General features: G+C 36.0%; 1 protein-coding gene across 15 annotated transcripts in view; it reads left to right on the plus strand.

Moving 5' to 3' along the window:
• PK1-R (Pyrokinin 1 receptor) overlaps positions 1–23298 on the plus strand; it is a 159300-nt gene that overhangs the window by 106813 nt on the left and 29189 nt on the right. For 3 of the 15 annotated variants that reach the window (XM_073960585.1, XM_073960593.1, XM_073960595.1), the window contains exon 1: positions 7416–7588. The exons of 4 other annotated variants lie outside the window; for them this stretch is intronic. The gene's annotated coding sequence lies outside the window, so the exon portion shown is untranslated. Of the gene's footprint in view, positions 1–7399; positions 8554–8638; positions 8764–23298 lie in introns of those variants that run through there. 8 more of the 15 variants (XM_073960587.1, XM_073960594.1, XM_073960582.1 and 5 more) reach the window with 7 other exon arrangements.

Below are 23298 nucleotides of genomic sequence, written 5' to 3' on the forward strand. Positions count from 1 at the left end.
AACGTTCTTATGGGAGAAAGCGCGGCACATGTTAGCTCACAACCTTTAACGGGTGTTAAAGGCAGTTCCCCAGGTGACACCACGGGGAGGTCAGTGTCCACTTGAGATGAAAGAGGGACCAAGATAAATCCTGGGCTTTGCCATGTTAAAAGCGGTCAGGACCGTTGCTTGGTATCTTCCATCCCCTGCGTCACCCTATCATCATAAATAGTTTTATTATAGTTTATTATTTTCTGAAGTATTCTCCACTCCGAAAGAGACATCTCCAAAACATGGTTTTTCAACAGCGACGAAAATCGTTGACCACGCCTTTTTTTCTTTGTGTTCGGGAATAAAAAGAAGTCTTGGGTGCCAAGTCAGGGCTGTACGGCGGGTAACCCATCAATTCCACGTTTCATCCGATCAAAAAGACGCTGGTTTGAATTGATATGTGAGAGCTCGCATTGTCATTGTGCCTTACTAGGCGTTTACACCAGACGATTTGTCTTTAAATACAACTCTGATTTGCTAACACAAACATACATTTGTCGGCTGTCTCCCAGGTGTCCATCATTTTTTCACAGACAATCAGGCTAACAAATTTTTGACATTTTTGTAAAAATAAGTGAGATAATAATTGAAATGTATTGAAAACAAAAGAACATGAACAATAACAAAATATGTGAACGGAAAACAATCAATATATGAACTCAACTGTCCTGTCATGTGTAAACGCAGGGTTAGAAAACACAAAATATAGACGACGGAATGTTCTCACCGAGTATGTTCGAATTGAGTTTGATGATCATGCAACTCAATATAAAATGCCAAAAAGTGCATTTTAACAAATATTTTGTTCTGGCAACAGACTACATGGGGTTAGATTTTGATGGGAACTATATTCTGAGATAAAAATATCCATGAAAATATTGTCATTTTCCCCAAAAATCAAAAAATCGTTTTTGAACATTTTGATTTTTCGGGTTTGAGTGATTTGACAGCGCAACAATTTAGTAATCCTTCGCCTATATCTTCATTAGTCTACGATGGTGCATTATTCAATTTTCAATTTTTGCCAAATGCCATATTTATTAGGAATATATTCTTAAGACTAACAGAAATGGCTTACTGTGCTAATTATTCTGTATTACATAGCTACTTCGCTATCTACCACATTAAACATTTATAAATAGCTCTGGATGAACCACGAGTCGCAATTATTGAAATTAAAATTATACAAAATTCATGTTAAATATGAGCGGTCGGTCCAGTTCTCCTAGCTGGGAGGGTTGGTCGTGTCCTTAGTTGTGTACATACTAAAGCAACGATGGTGCATTATGATTTGTCTTTTCTTGTTCGTTTTTCGAATTTATCGAAAACAGCAATGTTCATAGATGAGAAAAATCCAAAGACAAGAAAAAATCGCTGGAGGGATTTTTAAAAAAATTGCGGTAAAAGTTCACATTTTACTTTGAATCCGCAACTTCTATCGAAATGGAACTAAAGAAAATGTTGTAGCTGTCAATTGAGATATAGAAGTTCATGTTACAATTTTAGGTTTTATTGTTAGGTTTTCGCGATTTTGCTTAAAAACGGCTAGACTTACCGAAAGGGCACTGAAGAATATCTTATATCTGTGAAAATTTTCTACAAGATTGTCTTTTGTAATTTTTTCCTAGGTTGTACCATTTTTGAGATATATAAGTTTATTTATATATTTATTTATTTTAATGACAGTTATTAAAAGTACTATGGTAGATTTTTTCCACCTTTTTTGTGTTCGATCGTTCTGAGGAGCCACCATAGACTCGGGCCACCTTGTTGCAGCAAAGGTGCGTACCAGATTAAACGTAGCAAATAAGGTACGAACTGACACAACTTGGAAATTGGACATCGGTAAGCTGCAAACACAACAGATAGCAACAGCATATTCCACTCAACTGGCCCAATTGCCAAGATGAGGTAAAGACTGTAATAAACCGGCTGAAGGATAATAAGGCAGCTGGAGCCGATCGCCTACCAGCGGAGCTGTTCAAAACCGGAGGCGACACGCTGATAAGGTGTATGCATCAGCTAGTTAGCACCATCTGGCAGGAAGAACGCGTAACCGACGATTGGAACCTGAGCATCCTGTGTAACGTCCACAAGGAAGGAGATAAGACTGTATGCTCTAACTATAGAGGCATAAGTCCTCTTCCTATTGCTTACCAAATAGTGTCAGGGGTATTGTGCGAAGGACTAAAGCCTATGGTCAACGAAATAATTGGACCATACTAATGCGGCTTTACACCTGGGAAGTCCACCATTCGCCAGATATTTACCATGCGGCAAATCATAGAGAAGACCCAAGAAATGCAGATCGACACCTACCACCTTTTAGTCGATTATAAAGCAGCCTTCGACAGCCCCCTATGTGCAAAGGTATTACAAGCCATGACTGAATTTGGTATCCCTGCAAAGCTCACACGGCTTTGTAAAATGACTTTAACTGACATTCGCTCCTCAGTTAAAATAGGAAAGAACCTCTCCGAACAGTTTTATACCAAAACAGGTTTCAGACAAGAAGACTGCTTTTCGTGTGATCTATTCAACATACTGCTGGAGAAGGTAATACAAGAGACAAACGTTAAGAGAAATGGCACAATCCACGCCAATAGTCATATGTTACTTGCTTATGCTGACTATATAGATATCATAGGACCATCAGTAAAAGAAGTAACTGATACCTTTGTGAAGCTCGAAGGAGAATCAGCAAAAGTGGGTATGGCGGTAAGCGTCGAGAAAACCAAGTTGATGGTGTCGACGCGCAATGCGTCCATAGAGCTCGGACCAACTGTTGAAGCTGCCTCCTATAATTTTGAGGTAGTGAAAGACTTCGTCTACGTCGGCACCACCGTAAACACACCAAACAACATCTGTTGTGAAATAAAAAGAAGAATTATATTGGCTAACAGATGCTACTTTGGCGCCAAACAAAAATAACACTTTAGAAAACACTGATACTACCCGTGCTGATGTATGACTCCGAAGCAAGGGTACTTGCGCAAGCGGACAAGGCAGTGCTTGGTGTGTTTGAGAAAAAATTCTTCGAAAGATCTACGGACTAATCTGAGTTGATAGTGAATATCGACGTCGTATGAACCACGAGTTGTATCTGCTATACAACGACAACAGGATGGATAAACGTATCGAGATACAACGATTGTGTTGGCTAGGCCATATCATAAGAATGAGGGATGATGAACCTGCTAAAAAGGCGTATAAATACGGGCCACATGGTGGTACACGCAGAACTGGTAGACCAAGGAATCGATTTAGAAAACAAGTGGAAGAAGAGATGAAAAGGCGAAGATTTGTAATTTGAGATTCCCTGTGGTAGCAAAACTTTTTCACTAAAAATTTTCAATATGGTTTTGGTATAAGCCCCATATGACGATACCTCCAGCTATTTGATATTTTGAAGGCCTTAGTTACATTTCTTGGACAAACTACCCATAATTTGATAATTAAGCTTATCTGCAGTCACTACACTTCTCCACCAAAATTGTCTACATAAGTCAACGTTTTGACCCCCATATCTCCCACGGTATCTAGCGGTCTTAGGTGTTTTCAACCGATCTATATGTAATTAGTTTGCCACAGTAGTGCAATGGTAAGCTAATGCGCCTTGTACGGTGAATACCCGGGTCCGATTCCCAGGCTAGGCGTCAACAGTGGCCAGAATACCCTTCAGCGTAACGTTGGGCGACATTTACAGAGTATCTTAGCAAGTCAAACTTCTCTATAAGACGTGTTCTGACTCGGCGATTAACCGTAGTTGCCATATCATTGCGCTAATATGAATCGGGGTGCACTCAGTGATATGATAGATCTCATCCTCTTCTGGGATGTTCGTGGAACAATTATATTATATTATAATTTTACTATATGTATTTTGGTTTCAAAGGTTCTTAGTGCTCACAACACATATGAGGACAAATTCGGATTTTCGGTATTTTGAGGATATGGTCCCCATATAACAGCACCTCCCGATTTTCGGTATTGTAAGCATTTAAACTAAAATTTTTAACCGAATTTTACATTTGAGGTTCCCAGCGGTCACAAAATTTCTCCACTAAAAATTCTCATCAAAGGGCCATGTTTTGGTATAGTCCCCATACAACGGTATCTGTAATTTGACATTTGAAGTTCCCAGTGGCCACAAAACTCCTCTAACAAAAATTGTCCACGTTTTGTTATAGATTCTATATGCCCGTACCACCCGATTTTAGGTGTTTTGCGGAGTTTAGCTACATCTGTTGACCGAAGTACCAGTAATTTGGTTTCCAGTGGTCACATAACTTCATCACCAGAAATTGTCAACATAAGTCCTTGTTTTGGTATAGGCCCTATAGGACTAAACATAGGACCACGCTTTGTTATAGGCCTGATATAGAAGAGCTACCCGATTGAAGGCATATTAGATAGATTTTTTAGGCATTTGGGTATACGTGGTCATAAGAAATAAAACTTTAGTTGTGAATATTTTATGGTGAAGATTATAAAAAAAAAATATCGGTTAGATTTGTTACTTGTTGTCCCTTTTTGTAAATGTGTATGAATATACTTCCTTGTTCCCGGCTGACTCCCAAATGACAACAAAAATTGTCTTTCATTAAATGTTTGACGACAAAGGCTGTCTTTATTAAATTGTTACTGTTTTTGGTAACGGGATTTAGCGCAGAGCGTCGTGTGTGTTTATTCTCAAAAGAGTACATAAGTAAATTAGAATAGTAAATTAAGCAAAACACAAAATGAAGCAAATGAGATCTTACTTGTTTTTGGCTCTATAACAAAAAGAACCGAAATATGTGTCAGATGGGCCTATCTATAGAGTTAGGATCCAATTAAAATACAACAATAAAACAAAATGAAGATATTTAGTACTTAAACAAGTGAGCCAAGGCTATAGTCGGGTCGGGGCCGACTATGTGATACCCTACACCACTACCCCTGTTCATAAGCTTTTGATAATAAAATTCAAAATATTAAAATTGGAATAGCTTAGCGCCTTTGCTCTGAATGTCTACATTAACACAGGTCAATTTTTTTGAAACGCATTTAAGTGCATCGACAATACAACCCAAATAAAAACATGGAAAAGTGGGATGTATGCCAACCATCAATAGGCTTCGTTCTGAGTTAGACCCCTATCAACCCCCAAAATTTCGTGAGGATCCGATCAAAATTTCGTAGTGTGATTGCACAAAAATGGAAAAAGGGATGCATTACCGACTATATTTTTGTTTGTCACATTCCGACCCCTGAATAATATCCAACCATTATCAAAAATCAAAAGGTTTTTTCCTCTGTGGGACCCCCAATAACACCCAAAATTTCGTGACGATCCAATTAAAATTGCGACCTGTAGCGTGATTTCCAAAAAAGTGGAAAAATGGGATGTATAACCGACTATTGCGATATCTCCGTTATTTTGATACCTACGCCAACCTGCTTTACATCATTGTAATGATGGGATTTTTTACTTTCATTGTCAGAAGGTCCGGAACCAAAGCTGTGATATTCGTCATTATTATTAAAATCGCAAAAAATGAAAAGTTGTGTTCTATTAGCGGCTTTTGCGATATCTTCGTTGTTTGACAAAGGTGATATTTTCTACTTTCATCAGCAGGTTTTTTTGCTTTTGATATACCCCTTATAGAAGCAGAGATATTCGCTTTGAAATAAAACGTTGACTTTTTCTCCAGATACGTTTTTTGCCCATTCCGACCTCTGAATATTAGTCGACCATCACCAAAATCAATAGACTTCTTTCGCTGTAGGATCCCCATTAGCCCCCAAAATTTCGTGACGATCCGATTAAAATTGCGACCTGTAGCGTGATTACAAAAAAATTAAAAAATGGGATGTATTGCCGACTATTGTGATATCTCCGTTATGTGGCCACCTACGCCAACCTACTTTGCATCACTGTAAAGATGGGATTTTCTACTTTCATAGTCAGACTTTGTTTTTGGAAGATCCCCAACCGAAGCTGTGATATTCGTCATTATTATTAAAATCGCAAAAATAAAAAGTTGGGTTCTATTAGCGACTATTGCGATATATTCGTTGCTTGATCACCTACGAGAACCTGCTTTACATCATTAGAAAGGCGATATTTTCTACTTTCATGGCCAGGTTCTGCTTTTGGTATACCCCATATTGAAGCTGAGATATTCGCTTTGGAAAAAAACGTTGTCTTTTTCTCCAAATAAGTTTTTTGTCCATTACGACCCCTAAATATTATCCGACCATCACCAAAATCAATAGGCTACTTCATCTGTGTGACCCCCATTAACCCTCAAAATTTCGTGACGATCCGATCAAAATTGAGACCTGTAGCGTGATTTCCAAAAAAGTGGAAAAATGGAATGTATTGCCGACTATTGTGATATCTCCGTTATGTGGCCACCTACGCCAACCTACTTTGCATCACTGTAAAGATGGGATTTTCTACTTTCATAGTCAGACTTTGTTTTTGGAAGATCCCCAACCGAAGCTGTGATATTCGTCATTATTATTAAAATCGCAAAAATAAAAAGTTGGGTTCTATTAGCGACTATTGCGATATATTCGTTGCTTGATCACCTACGAGAACCTGCTTTACATCATTAGAAAGGCGATATTTTCTACTTTCATGGCCAGGTTCTGCTTTTGGTATACCCCATATTGAAGCTGAGATATTCGCTTTGGAAAAAAACGTTGTCTTTTTATCCACATAAGTTTTTTGCCCATTCCGACCCCTAAATATTATCCGACCATCACAAAAATCAATAGGCTTCTTCCCCTCCGGGACCCCCATCAACATCCAAAATTTCGTGACGATCCGATCAAAATTGCGACCTGTAGCGTGATTACAAGGTTTAGATGGACAGACGGACAGACGGACGGACTGACGGACGGACACACATAGCCAGATCGACTCAGCTCGTCGAGACATTCATTTTGGTATATATAAGTATGGGTCTACGACCATTATTTCGATGCGTTACAAACTTTTTGGCCAAAACCAACTTATAATACCCTCCCCACATAGTGGTGTAGGGTATAATTAATAAACGAAAATATATCTGTCTCATCTTGGCTTCAAGCATTGGCATTTTTAAGGTGACCATCCACAACACTTGTGTTTTTTTTTTTTTGTGAAAAATTTTGTGTCTGCAACTATGTACTGAACGAATTTTTGTCATTATTTGTGACCTCTGGTGAGAAAATTTAGAACTTATGTGTGTACTGTGCTTTAGATGATTTCAAAAAATGTAAAGCTTTTACTGTAACATTAACATTCTGTAAAAAAGCGTTCATAAGAACTTTATTTACAATTTAAAGATATAAGCTTTTACACACATTTTCCCACCAACAATACCAGTTCATAGCCAGTTGAAAATTATGTTCACCCCTTTCAGTTTTCATTTCAACGCCAACAACAAACAACTCGAGAAGCACGACACAAACTGCATTTTCATTGAAATTTGGGAAGTCGCGTAAAAAAGTCAATCCATTGATGGAAAATGGGAAAAGTGGAAAAATAAACGTGACCGGTAGAGCGGGAAAATTGAAAATAAAAGTAAACATATAAAAACAAAAGAGGAACAAAAAACAGGCGCGTTCTAACGCACACACACACACTCATCTTTGCACACACATAGTGCCCAAAAAAGCTAAAGGAAAACACAATGGAATTAGCAAAACAATTACAATTTTGTTTTTTGTTTTTGGAAAAACAAAACGAAAATTAAGTGAAAATCAACAGAAAAAGTGTATTTTAAGCGGAAAATTCGTATCATTGGCCAGATAAATTTCAACTGTGCTCGAATGAGGACCTTTTTTCGGATGCGTGGAAAGTAAAATTACGGTTACGGATAAAAAAACATAACGGAAAATTTATCAAGTGGGGATATTTATTTTGGTGGCAATTTAAAAAAAATGTCAAGAAAATACTATAAATAAAAAACAAAAATATTCCACTTCTACCTGTTGACACAAAATATCCACGTTTTTGTGATTTTTTTAATAAATATTTTGCGTGTCGTCGTAGTTGGCCCCTTTACGGCATTGAAAAATCTCCGTACATTTGCCTATAACATTTTGTGCGTGCATCTTACCAAGTTTAAACGATTGCGATTACAAATTAAATAGCCTTACAAGACCTACCCCATGCTATTGTGTGCTTGGTTGTGAGAGAGGCAAAGGGAGTGCAAGCAAGATCATTTACATGACTGTTGTTTTTTTTTTTTTGTAAAATTTAAAAGTTATTGCAACACCAAATTTCTCATATCAAGTTTTGGAGATTAAAAAATGTAAATAAAAAATTAATCCATAATTAAAGTGAAAAATAATAAATTAAATGTGACCTAGGGCTTCATTCAATAAGCCAACCAAAATGAAAATAAAAAAAACAAGTAAAAAGTGTTATGGGTTATACCCTGCACCATGGAATATTCTGAACTAAAATGGAATAATATATAGCTAAACTCCTCAAAATACCTAACATCGGGGAGTTACTTGATATGGGGAGTTACATGGACCTATGTATGTTGACAATTTGTGATGGATAAGTTTTGTGACCACTGGGAACCTTAAACGCAAATTACAGATGAAAATGCCCCTAAAATTCTCAAAATACCTAAAACAGGAAAAACAGTTATATAGGATTATATCAAAAATATGGACCTATGTATATGGACAAATCTCGGTGGAGAGCTGTTGTGACAGCAAGGAACCTTAAATGGGAAATAACAGGTAGTTCGGTCCAATCCTGTAGCTAAAATCCTCAAAATACCGAAATTCGGGAGGTACCGTAGTATGGAGGCTATATAAACTTGTACCCGTATTGACAATTTTTGGTAGAGACGTTTTTTGACCAGTGGGAACCTCAACTCTCAAATTACAGGTAGTTCGGTCAAAAATTGTAGCTTAAATCCTCAAAATACCAAAAATCGGGAGGTACCGTTATAAGGGGGCTATACCAAAACGTGGACATATGTTGATAATATTTTGTGGAGAAGCTTTGTGACCACTGCTACCCTAAACGTCAAATTACCGATAGTTCGGTCAAAGATGTGGCTAAGATCGTCAAAATACCGAAAATCGGGAGATACCGTTATATTGGGGCTATACCAAATCGTGGACCTATATTAATAATTTTTAGTGGAGATGTTTTGTGACCATTAGGAAACTAAACTGTAAAATTACTGATAGTTCGGTTTAAAATTGTAGCTAAAATCCACAAAATTCCGCAAATTGGAAGGTACTGTTATATCGGGGGCTATACCAAAAACATGGAACTATATTGAAAATTTTTATTGAAGAAGTGCTTTGACCGCTAAGAACTTCAAGCGGCAAACAACAGCTAATTCGGTTAAAAAGTACAGCTGTAATCCTCAAAATACCGAAAATCGGGAGGACCGTTACATGGGGGCTATACCAAAACATGGACCTATGTCGACAACTTTTGGTGGAGACGTTTTGTGACCACTAGGAACCTGAACTGTCAAATAACAAGTAGTTCGGTCAAAAATTGTAGCTAAAATCTTCAAAATACTGAACATACTGTACACTGGAGGTACAGTTATATCTGGGTCTATACCGAAACATGGATCTATATTGAAATTTTTAGTGGAGAAGTGTTGTGACCACTAGGAACCTCAAATGCCGAATTACAAAATAGTTCGGTTAAAAAATTGGTGCTAAAATCCTCAAAATACCGAAACTCGAGAAGAACCGTTATAAGGGGGCTATACCAAAACGTGGATCTATGTTGACATTATTTGCTGGAGAAGTTTGTGACCACTGGTACCCTAAACGTGAAATAACCGGTAGTTCGGTCAAAAATTTGGCTAAAATTGTCAAAATACCGAAAATCGGGAGATGCCGTTATATGGGGGCTATACCAAAACATGGACCTATGTTGACAATTTTTAGTGCAGATGTTTTGTGACCACTGGGAAATTAAACTGACAAATTACCGATAGTTCGGTTTAAAATTGTAGCTAAAATCCACAAAATTTCGAAAATCGGAAGGTACTCTTATATCGGGGACTATACAAACATGGACATATATTCACAATTTTTAGTGGAGAAGTGTTGTGACCTTAAGTGGCAAATAACAACTAGTTCGGGTAAAAATTGTTGCTAAAATCCTCAAAATATCGAAAATCGGGAGGTACCGTTATATGGGGGCCTATACCAAAACATGGATCTATGTTAACATAGGTTTTGGTGGAGACGTTTTGTGACCACTAGGAACCTCAACTGTCAAATAACAGGTAGTTCGGTCAAAAATTCTAGCTAAATTGCTCAAAATACCGAAAATCGGGAGGTACCGTTATAAGGGGACTATACCAAAATATGGACCTATGTTGACAATTTGTGGTGGAGACGTTTTGTGACTACTAGGAACCTCAACTAACAGGTACATAGTTCGGTCAAAAATTCTAGCTAAAATCCTCAAAATACCGAAAATCGGGAGGTACCGTTATATGGGGGCCTATACCAAAACGTGTACCTATGCTCACAATTTTGTGATGGACCGCTGTTAATCTTAAATGTTAAATTACAAGTAGTTCGGTCAAAAAACGTAGCTATAGTCATTAATAGACATCGGATTTTGCATATTTGCATATTTTTTAATAATAAAGATACGAAGATTCTGATTGGACCAAAATTCGTTTCAAAGAAATCTAAATTCAATGGCAGGGTCATATTTTGTATTTATTTTGCATATTTGCATATTTTGCATATGCACAAAATATGCAAAAATATGCAAAATATGCAAAAAATATGCAAAATATGCAAAATATGCAAAAAATATGCAAAATATGCAAACAGTTTTTGGCCGAAAATCGTCATAAAAGTCGTAAAATTGACAATTAAAGTTGGTAAAAATCATCAAAGTGTCCTAAATTAAAATTGTTGGAAGTTTAACGTCGCTTTTTTAGCAGATTATTATGCTATTGAGACCCCTTACCACAGTGTGGATATAAAAATATGGTTATATGTATATTGTAATACCATTTTTTTTATTATTAACCTATTAAAAAATATAAAATTTGTTAATTTGTCAAATATTTTATTTAAAATTCAATATTTTCTTTGTCTTAATTTGTTGCATTAGTCTGGTTTTAACTCAAAGGAAAACATTGATGTCGGATTTTTTTATGCGGCACTCCCCAAAAGTGTTTAGTTTCGTTAGATTTTAAGATTGTTAAAGTTTGAGCACAATTGGAATATGTTAACACATGCCACTGGGTCCTCGTAGTTATGAAAATCTCGATTTTCTGGCTATTTGACGACTTCAGCTGCCCATATCTATGAAACTGTTAAAACTATTTGCCCGTGTTATGCATTAAATTAAATGCCATACTATTCTTAATATTTCTTGCTGAACAACAAAATACGTAAGTAGTACTGAATTCAAGATAATAAAGCCAATGTCCCGAAAACGCCTTAGGGTGAAAATGGAGTCTATTGTGAAAAAATCCTTTTTACAGTGTTTAATTTAACTTGCTTTTGTGTCTGTTTAGTTCAAATCTAGTAACTTATTTTCCACATAGTTGAAGTTGACCAATCGAACTAAAACTTTGCACACTTTTCAGACTTGGATGACAATACATGAATATGAAACCAAAATCAATATGGGTCCATTTTTTCTTAGAGCCCCATATAGCGGTACCACCCGATTCTGTTTAAATTTTTAGGCCGAATTGGCTATAACTTGGCATTTGGGGTTCCCAATGGCACAGAAACTTCCTCACTAAAAATGTATATATAATTTGTTATGAGGTTCCCAGTGGTCAAAAAAATTAAATGTTGAAAAGTTAAAAATAAAAAAATAGTTAAAAAATAAGTTACAGTGTTTTATTTACAAATGCACTTAAAACTAGCAAATAATTTTTAATGATTAAATCTCTCAAATAAAACGCTTGAATTTGAATTAAAAATTGTGGCAATATTAAACGGCCACCAGCGTTTTATTTGAGAGAATCCATCTTTAAAAATTATGTTCTAGTTTAAAGTGCTTTTATAAATAAAACATTGTAACTTAATTCTTTAAATTATTTTTTATTCCTCAATTCAATCAATTTTTGGGAATGAAATCAAATGTCTTTTACATTTTGTTCATATTTAAATTTATTTAAGGGACTGACTTAATGTGATTTTGGAGACATCTGGGTAAAGATGACTACTTGGTGATGAACTCGACTCCTTGCTCTGCTATGTCGTTCACATCTTTCAAATTTTTTAACACCTGATTGCTTTAGTGGAGTATTCCCCCATTGGCTCAACTTCATTTATTACCCTCTATTACAGAGAGTAATGTTTTTCAAAACGAACCGACAGTGTTGCAAAATTTTACTGATCACTACCAATATCATGATTTCATCCCGGAGATGGGAATTATCAATTTTTTAACACCTTTTACCCTTCCTGGTAATTGATGTTCTGCGGTCAAGTTACATGATCTTTTTCAAGAAATTCGGAGTTAATGCTTAATCTCTTAAACAAGAAGTAAGTATCACTGTGCAACACGAAAATTATTAACCATATTCTGACACCGCAGCGTGATTGAAGACCAAAAAAGAGAGGACACGTGTCTCACCGTTTTTTCCTATCTCATCAACTTTCGCGGTTATAGGCCTCCAAAGGTTTGAGGCTTTGATGTAAAAAGGGTCATTTAGTCAGGGCTATATCTTCCAAACCGTTAGGAAAATTGAATTTATCTCAGAGGCAAAATTGTAGCTCTTGTCTTAAAGAACAAGAATTGTGAACACATATAATCCCTCAAACTTCATCTGTAAGGTCAAAATCGCCAAGGTCAAATTTCTTTTAAATTTTTTCTCGGGTTTGGTCTACAGCTGTCCAACCGATCAAATTTGAAGGAAACAAGCAACTACAAAAATATACCTCAGATCTTAATAAACATCTTTCTAGAACATACGAACTAGGTATAGACGATTCTTAAAGGTAAAAATAGCAAAGCAAATGGGATTTTTATCCTGTTTCTCTGGTTTTGGTCCACAGATACTAAACCGTTCAATATTCAAGAAAACAACCAAGTACAATAATGTAGCAAAGGCATCAATAAAAAATTTTCTGGAACATGCGAAATGTCTATGAACGGTTCATTATGGTAAAAAAAGCAAAACACTTTTGAAAATATTCAATTTTACACTTTTTTCTCCGATTCTGGTCCACAGATACCAAATCGCCGAAAAATTAAGGATACCGCCAACTACAAAAATGTACCTAAGAATTCAGTAAACAACTTTCTAGAACATATTAAGATTCTAGAAATGATTCTCAGGGCTGAAGTTCACGAACAATTAAATTATTTTTAACATTCCCCCTGCTCAGGTTTGGAAATAACAAACTGTTAAAAACTCAAGGAAACTTGAAAGGTTTGTTATTTACGGACCTGAACAGGAAAGAATGTTCCAAAATAATCGAATTTTGAGCTTGAAGAATCGTTCGTAGAATATTCATATGTTCTAGAAACTTGTTTATTGAAAGCTAAGGTACATTTTTGTAGTTGACTGTATCCTTAATTTGTGGGCGGTTGGGTATCTTTGGACCAGAGTCGGAGAAAAAGTATAAAAATTGAATATTCTCAAAAGTGTTTTGCTATTTTTACCATAAAGAACCGTTCATAGACATTTCGCATGTTCCAGAAAATTGTTTATTTATGCCTTTGCTACATTATTGTAGTTGGTTGTTTTGTTGAATATTGAACGTTTTAGTATCTGCGGACCAGAACCAGAGAAAACAGCATAAAAATCCCAATTGCTTTGCTATTTTGACCTTTAAGAATCGCCTATACATAGTTCGTATGTTCTAGAAAGATATTTATTGAGATCTGAGGTACATTTTTGTAGTTGCTTCTTTGCTTCAAATTTGATCGGATTGATAGCTGTAGACCAAAACCCGAGAAAAAAATTTAAAAGAAATTTGACCTTGGCGGTTTTGACTTTGCAGATGAAGTTTGATGGAGCAAGACAAGAGCTACAACTTTGCTTCTGAGATAAATTCGAATTTCCTAACGGTTTGGAAGATATACTCCTGACTACATGACCCCTTTTTACATTAAAGCCTCAAACTTTGGAGGCCTATAACCGCGAAAGTTGATGCGATAGGGAAAAGCGGCGAGACACGTGTCTTCTGTTTTTTGATGTTCTATCACACTGTGGAGTCAGAATATGGTTAATAAAACATGACTCAAAAAATTACACACAGTGTATACCCTGTAATTACGCCTGGTAGACTTTTTCTGAAATTTCGGCAGTTGTTCTTTTGTTATACCCCGGTTACACTTAGCCGGATTAACCCAGTGGGTTTGGATTTCAAATGTCAATTCCCGTAACCGTACTATTAGTTTCGTTTTTTCCATCTTCTTCTGCTTGCTTTATTAAGATCTTTGTCGCATTTGGCTCTTTACGGTGGTTTGAACTATCAGATCAGGCCAACAAGTTCAGGACTAAGATACCACAGATGATTTATTATTTTGTTATTTCCTTTATCTAATATTTGTTTCGTATTTCAATAAATCTTCAATGCGGTCCTAAAAAATATTTCTGAATTTCGTTTTCACTATTTGTTGTATTAAACTCAATCTATTGTCTCTAATCCTTTTCAACCTATTGATTATGTTTACCCAAATCCATCCTATATTATATCTATATAAACATTATCTTTTTCATTATACGTTTTGTAAAATCAATAACCCACACTCTCATTTATACACTAAATTGTTTTCGTTTAATACAAACTAAATAAACAAAATAAAAAACGTTCTGGGCGCTTTAAACCAGGCTCGAAAGATGAAAATACAAAGTGCTTTTACGACCTCTTGTTCTTGGGAAGTCAGCTGGGAAGTAGTTTTAAAACATTCTCGCCTACATCGAACTTGGATTTGTCATTCGCAGACTATTCTTATAGAAATCGCGTGAATATGTTTGGTTGATGTCCGGATGTGCTGCCAAACTTGCAGACAAATACCTCTCAACAATACTTCTTATAAATGTGTACGCAGTTACAGAAGCTCTCGACCTAACATCAGCTCAAGCTGGTAAGACCCCATTATTTTAGGCATTCGTACACTGCTAAGTCTTGTTTCTCCCCTGAGCTACTGTCAGTTTCAGGAACGCCCAGGAGTTGTTCTTTACCTCCATACCAGATGATACCAGAACAGCAACCCGTTCTTTCTTCACTGTTTTGGGAATACCTGGTAATAGTTTTCCATGCCAGTGCACGCAAATAGCCTTGTTTTGGGGTATCTTCCTTGAAGTTGTTGCTAGTATTTTTCACTGTTTATTCTCCGGAATAAACGGATAAAGCTTCTAAAGATCATATATTTGTTGGGGTCCTCTCCGAAAGCTTATACTGTAGATAAAATGATACGACTAACGTTCCTATAGGACACTTTACAGGGATCCAGCAGCAATGACAATTTCATGGTTAGGAGTTTTCGTTGAAGCTGCGCTTGGTTATTTTCGGGACAGATGGTTCTTCAGATTTCTTCAGTTTAGGCGGCACCCCGCCTAAAAAAATCCGACATCGATTTCTTCCCTTTGAGTTAAATCCAGCCTAAAGCTACAAATTGAGACAAAGAAAATATTGAATTTACATAAAATGATTGATATTTTATCAAATTTTATATTTTTGTGTAGTTTAACAATAAAAAATACTATTACAATACCATATACCCTACACCACACCGTCGTAAGAGGTATCAATAACATAATAATCTGCTAAAAAATCGACGTTAAATGGGCAACAGTCTTTATTTAGGACACTTTAAAGTTTTTTTGATGATTTTGTCCATCTTTAATTGTAAATTTTACGACTTTTATGACGATTTTCGGCCAAAAACTGTTTTGCATATTTTGCATATTCTGCATATTTTTTGCATATTTTGCATATTTTTTGCATATTTTGCATATTTTTTGCATATTTTGCATATTTTTTGCATATTTTTTTTGCATTTTTGCTTATTTTTTTGCATATTTTGCGCATATTTTTGATATGACCCCAAATATCGAGAAATTGACCGTCAAAACGCCTAGATCCAAAATTTGAGTCCAATCGGATGAGAAATAAAAAACATGCAAAAATCCGATGTCTAGTCATTAAAATACCGAAAATCGGGAGGTACTCTATTGGGAGAGGGCTATACCAAAAAGTGGGTCGATATAGACCATTTTCGAACTTGACCTGCATATGAAAAAAATACACTCGGGTGCAAAAACATAACGCTCTAGGTTAATTATTGTGGACGCTGGGGTGATTACAACAGACGACTCAAAATTTTATCCTGATCAAGAATATACATACTTTATCGCAAATGTATATTTTAGTGCGTTACAGACGAAAAAACTAACTTAATATACCCTCCATAATAAATTGAAAACAATAAAAAAGTTTCAGTCGGCATTTCGGACAGAGATATACCCTCAGTTAGTGGCATAAAGAAAAGAAACCAACCCAATATGTGCTGCTTTCCCAATACAACTCTTTAACTGCTCACATCCACAAAATATATTAATTTTAAATCAAACATTTTCTACTAATTAGCAAGTATGATCTGCATTAAATTCGATCGGCCCCAACTTTTATAACTAAGAGTAATTAATTTCTTTTCGTTAATTAATGTACTAAGCTCTTTTTCCACGTTAAGGCTTATTTCTTGGAGGTGTAGAATATCTTAACTGACGCAAATCACTTTATATTGATCATTTTCTCCGTGGAGGTTTTCTACCCATTGCGAGTCCAAAATACCATGTTACATCCACTTCAGAACGAAAATGTAGCAAATCGCTTTAAGATAACTCACATGAGGCGTCATCGTTGTTCTTTAAATACAACACACAATACCAAATTAGAGCAATCTCCGTTCGAAAATTTGACAAAAAAAACCCTCGAACTACATAAAATTGTGCAATACCGATACTAAGACCTGGATATATATGGATAGTTTTTTGCTAGTAAGTTTTCTATCTGCTAGGAACCCATAATTCCAATTAACAACTAATTCGGTAGAAAAATGTGACTAAAATATTCGAAAAAGTTTAAATTTGATGGTACCCTTATATGAGTGCAATACCTGTTATAATGTTTTGTGCCCCTAGCGATGACTAAATACAAAATTTCAGTCATTATACTCTACACCACTATGTGGTAAGGGGTATTATGTGTTAGTGCATTTGTATGTAATATACAAAAGGAAGCGAGATAGACCCAAAGTTCCTTCTAGGGATATACATAGAATCACTTTCTGAGTCGATTTATGCATGTCCGTCCGTCCGTTCGCAACATACAGGTCGCATTTGTTGACCGATTCGGCTGAAAATTGGGGAATACCATTTTTTTAGCCGTCGGAAGATCAAGTTCGAAGATGGGCTATATCGGTCCAAGTTTGGGTATAGCCTCCATATATATTTTCGGCCGATTTCACGTATTTTCTGTAACACACACGCTATATATGTCCGATTTCGATGAAATTTGGAATGTGTGACTGAATTTGGTCTAAAAATAAATGTGCCAAATTATATCGAAATCGGTTCAGATTTGGATATAGCTCCCATATATATGTTCGCCCGATTTCACGTATGCGATGTACCAATCACGCTATATACGTCCGATTTTAATGAAATTTGGAATGTTTGACTGAATTTGGTATAGAAATAAGTGTGCCAAATCTGAAATAGAAATCGGTTCAGATTTGGATATAGCTCCCATATATATTTTCGGCCGATTTCACGTATTTTCTGTACCAAACACGCTATATATTTCCGATTTCGATGAAATTTGGAATGTGTGACTGAATTCAGTCTAGAAATAAATGTGCCAAATTATATCGAAATCGGTACAGATTTGGATATAGCACCCATATATATTTTCGGCCGATTTCGCGTATTTGCTGCTCCAAACACGCTATATAAGTCGGATTTCAATGATATTTGGAATGTGTGACTGAATTCGGTCTGGAAATAAATATGCCAAATTATATCAAAATCGGTTTAGATCTGGATATAGCTCCGATTTATATTTTACATATTCACAGTGGTGTAGGGTATCATATAGTCGGCCCCGCCCGACTTTGATCCTTTCCTTACTGGTTTCTTTTGAATAATGTGGTTAAAACTTTCAAATACCGAAAATCGGTGGTGCCATTCTATAGGGGCTATATGAAAACGTATACCTATAATGGCACATTTTTGGTGGAATCTTGTATACCCTCAACGAAGACTACATACAATAATTCATCCATTTCGGTTTGATAATGATGCTAAAACTTTAAAAATACCGAAATCGGGAGGTATTCTTCTATGGGGCCTATTCCAACAATTCTTTTCTGAAATGTTTTATACCCCAAACGTAGACGAAATACGAAATTTCACTTATTTCGGTTTGATAATGACGCTGAAACCTTAAAAATACCTAAAATCGGGAGGTGCCCCGCTATGGGGGCTATATGAAAACGTGGACATATTTCAACATTTCTCTTCCGGAAAGTTTTGTATTCCCATCGAAGACTGAATACTAAGAACTGTTTTAATAAATTACAGTATCGGTTAAAACTAATAACGCTGAATAACTAGTTATTCTATAACTACTAGAATAACTAGTTATTCTATGTCCACAAGAAGTTGAAAAATAAGCTGAAAACATATGTTCTATTTTTAGGACACTTCATATTTATACCCTACACCACTATGTGGAAAGGGTATTATAAGTTTGTTTTGGTAAAAATTCATGTAACACCGCGAAATATTCGTCGGAGACCCCCAATGTGGTATACCAATCTTCATATCTCGGCGAGATAAAGCGATTTTGAGATGTGTGTCCGTCTGTCCATTATAAATTGTAATCAAACTCCAGGTCGCAATTATGGACCGATCGTCACGAAATTTGGTATGAAGGTTGGTTTCACATCAGAATAGATCGCTATTTTAATTGGTGATGATCGTGAAATTTTTAGCAGGTGAAATGGACCAAAAACATAATTTTTTTCGATTTTGTAGCTGCTCTGTTGGTCGCAATAATAGTCCGATGGCCTCGAAATTTTTGTGTAGAGAACTACAATTTCCTCCCATACTAGAAATTGTCTCTATCGTGACAGAGAAATTTTCAGTTCAGTTGTCCAATTGGATTTTTATACAAATATTGCAGCATGGGGTTGCTTTGCCACCTCTTTTAAACCCTCAGCCTTTAGGATAAAGGGAATATAAACAAAATGCGACCAAAGATGTACCTCATCTAAATAATGGTTTTAGACCCCAAGTATGGTTAGACGAAATTCGTTTCAGACAATTTGGAGTCGATTTAGCCTTCTCCGTTCATCTGTCTCTCTTACTGACAAATATCAGATACATGGCAAATTGCATTGTATATATATTTATTTATATTAGGTGCATTTCAAAAAGTAACCTGATATTTAAAGATGTAGCAGGAGATAATAATCATTGTGAAAATTCGCAATTTTGGCATATTGTTTAGAAATGTGTAGTTTATATAATTGTCAATGGATTCATGTTATGCCATTGATATGTGACGTAGTTTTTATCGCCGAAACCGAAAGGTGTGTCCTAAGTTGCCACTTGTAGAGAAGTTTCTCATGGCTGAAATACTCAGGAAATATCACTAACATTACTAAAGGTACAGTTACATTAGGCAAATATTTGCTCCAGCGACCGGCAATGTGCGCTTACTAAAAGCAAGTGAGCATAAATTCAATATATTATTAACACTCACTTGATCTCAGTAAGTGCACAATGCCGGTCGCTGGAGCAAATATTTGCCTAATGTGACCTTACCTTTAGGGGTATTATGCCACCGTTGAAAATTTGATGTGGGCAGGCTTGGGAGTCGAACCCGGACATTCAACGTGCAAAGTGGTTGCACATAGCTAATTCCTAGAGGTTGTGGTGTAGGGTATCACATGGTCGGCCCCGTCCGACTATAACCTTTGCTTACTTGTTTTATTTTATTTTGCTCTCGGCTGGGTTCGATCATGCGTCCTTCTGATTTGTAGCCGAAAACACTATACACTCTGCCACGCGTACGAACATTAGGGTTTTTAAACGCTTACATACGCTTATACCCTAGACAGACGGCAGCGTTAATTCGCATTAACTGCCTTAATTCAAATTAATTCGTGCATTATCCACATTCTTAATGCACAAAATCAAAGGAAATTTAAACTGAATTTAGGTATTTCAATATGGCAATGCTGTAAAAGAGTACCCATATTCATTTAGGAGAGAGAGCATATTCATGCTCTGAGACACAATTTGCATTGAAAATCAATTGTCTTTTGTCAAATTTCCATGTTTAAGAAAATAAAAAAGGAAAACAAATCAGAAATTCTCGCGTTTCTTTCAAATAGTAGTGGTCTTTCTCGAATAGAATAGCAGCTAATCGTTTTCCATGCCTTCTAACAAATCTCTTTTTAAAATTTTTATTTTCACAACAATTTTCATTACCCACCATACCAATTCTATCGAAAATTATATCTTCTACAAATGTTTGTTTTTTTAAAGTTTTGCAATATTTTTATAATATTAAAAAGTCTCAAAAATATCGCGAATAAATTAAATTTATTTTTGCATTATCGTGGTGAAAAATTCAATGGTAGAAAGTATATTTGTTTCGCATATTTTGGCGAACTTTTGTAAAACTTTATGAAATGGTCTGCTGGGTACAAACAAACAACACAAACAGCTGTTTCATAAATGCAGAAACTATCGTCTGTCAGGGTAAAAAGTTAATTCAAATTAAGGAATTTTTAATGCAAATTAACTCTGCCGTCTGTCTAGGGTATTACATGTACACCACCAAACATTTTTTAGAGCTTTTCGAAAATAACACGGAGTACCTTCCGTACACATTTCAAAACGATCCACATATGTATGTATGTATGTTTGGTAGAAACATTACGATATGCAAACTGATGTCTTCATTTGCTGCCAAAACATGATTTTAATCAAAATTAAATAACAAATATTTCTCTTCTATCAACACCTCCAAATAATAGTATGCTAAGTCTAAAAAGCTCTCAAAGTTTGGACATTTTTTTGAACTTCAGTACTATGCTAAGTCAATATTTGTTTATAACTTCTGTTCGGATTGACCGATCATTACCAAAATTTGACAGAAGTTAAGTTAAAGAACGTTCGACACCTCCAAATAATAGTTTGCTAATTCTGAACAGTGAGTTTTGCAAGACAAGCTCTAAAAGTTTGAAAATTTCTTTGACCTTCAGTACTATGCTAAGTAAATATTTGTTTATAACTTATGTTCGGATTGTCCGATTATTACCAAATTTTGACAGAATTTAAGTTAAAGGACGTTAAATATAAAAATGTAAAGAACTTGAAAACATGCTAAGTCGACTTAGCATACTATTGTTTGGAGGCGTCGCTATATAGAATTTACATATGTGTAAAACATCTTTATTTAAGCTTCGCGCAGAATATTCTACAGTTTTCTTCTACCTTTTGTGGATATTTCGCGCAAAAAATTTTGACATCAAATAAAGCGTACGACCTAAATTCGCCTTTTGGATCACTTTCTTAAATTCGCCTTGGGTGATCCAAAAGACGAATTCAGGCGAATTTAGACCGTAGTCTTCATTTGCTGTCAAAATCTTTTGCGCGAAATATCCACAAAAGGTAGAAGAAAACGGTAAAATACTCTTCGCGAAGCTTAAATAAATATGTTGTACACAGATATTCTTTACGGAAGCGAAATATTTGTTATTTATTTTTAATTAAAATTTTGTTTTGACAGCAAATGAAATGGTAATTGTATCGCCTTCTTTTTTGCACCATGATACAGACAAGTTTTAAAAATGTTCGAAGATGGGTTACATGGGTCCACCCCTTCCGGTACCTCCCCCACAAAAGTTCGAAAATGTTCGGCAAATTTGTGCGCACGATAACTCTTGAAGGAAGTAACCGATTTGGTCCATACTTTGCACATCGTGAAATGTCCACCAGACTTAAATGACGTTCCAATATGGACTCAATCGGTCCACTCTTTCGGGTACTTCCCACACAACATTTCGGAAAAGTTCAGTTTTGGAGCTGCCCTCGAATCGCTTTGATTTTTGTTGTAGCAACTTGTATTCACAGCCCCCAATACCGCGGCACAAGTTTCATCTGGGGCAAGTTCATACTTCCTGAGAAAATAGCCTGAAAGTTGCAAAAAACCCCTATGACACCGTGTGTGGTTGGAGCGCAAGATAACTCTCGAACTGATCTGCCGATTCGGTTCAAACTTTGGTCTTCGTAATATTTTGTCCAAACTTAATTTAAGTTCGAAGATAAACCATATCGGTCCACACCTTCAGGTACCTCAAAAATGTTCGGAAAAATTTTGCGCATGATAAATTTTGAAGGCAGTGATCGATTTGGTCCATACTTTACACATCATAATATATCTACCAGATGTATGTCAGTTTTGAATATGGAGTATGTTTGTCCAATCCCTCGGGTACCTCCCACACAAGATTTCGGAAAAGTTCACTTTAATATCTGCTCTCGAATCACTTTGATTTCTGTAGAAGCAACATGCATTCGCTGCATGGACAAGTCCATATTTCTTGAGAAAACAGCCCGAAGGTTGTAAAAACCCCCTGTGGCACCATATGTAGTCGCTGAAGAGCACTATAACTCTCGGACGGATCAACCGATTTGGTCCAAAATTTGGACTTCGTCATTTTTTGTCCAAACTTAGCTACAGTTCGAAAATGGGCAACAACTTCCGGTACTTCCCCCAATATTTAAAAAATGTCTCTAAAATAGTATGCGCGGTATCTCTTGAACGGGGCAACCAATTTGATTCAAACTTTGGATCTCCCAATATTTTGTACAGATTTAGTTTAACTTCTAAAATGGCCTATATCGAACTTCTCCTTAGGGTACCACCCGCACGAAAGATCAACATTTGTGTATAAGTGCAATTTAGGGTCGCGATATCTAAAATAATATCCACTTCCAAAATGGACTATGTCGGTCCATTTCTTCCGCAACACTTTTGAACTTTAATCCTAATCCACATTTTTGTCGGCAAGTTCAAATGTCCATAAAGGGCCATAAAATGTTGAAAAGACCCTTAATACATTCGATCTGTCCATAGATGAAATTTTCAATTCACATAGGCTGAGGGCACTTCGACCTTCTAACTCGCTTCCTTCAATGTCCTTTTCGTCCTCTATTTTAAGAGCTGCTATAAAAGTACCACAAGATGACGTTTTTCAGCTTCGAAATGTTCTGCAAA

This window comes from Musca autumnalis, unplaced genomic scaffold (genome assembly GCF_047663935.1).
Source record: "Musca autumnalis isolate F117 unplaced genomic scaffold, ASM4766393v1 scaffold_1, whole genome shotgun sequence".
NCBI classification, from domain to species: domain Eukaryota; kingdom Metazoa; phylum Arthropoda; class Insecta; order Diptera; family Muscidae; genus Musca; species Musca autumnalis.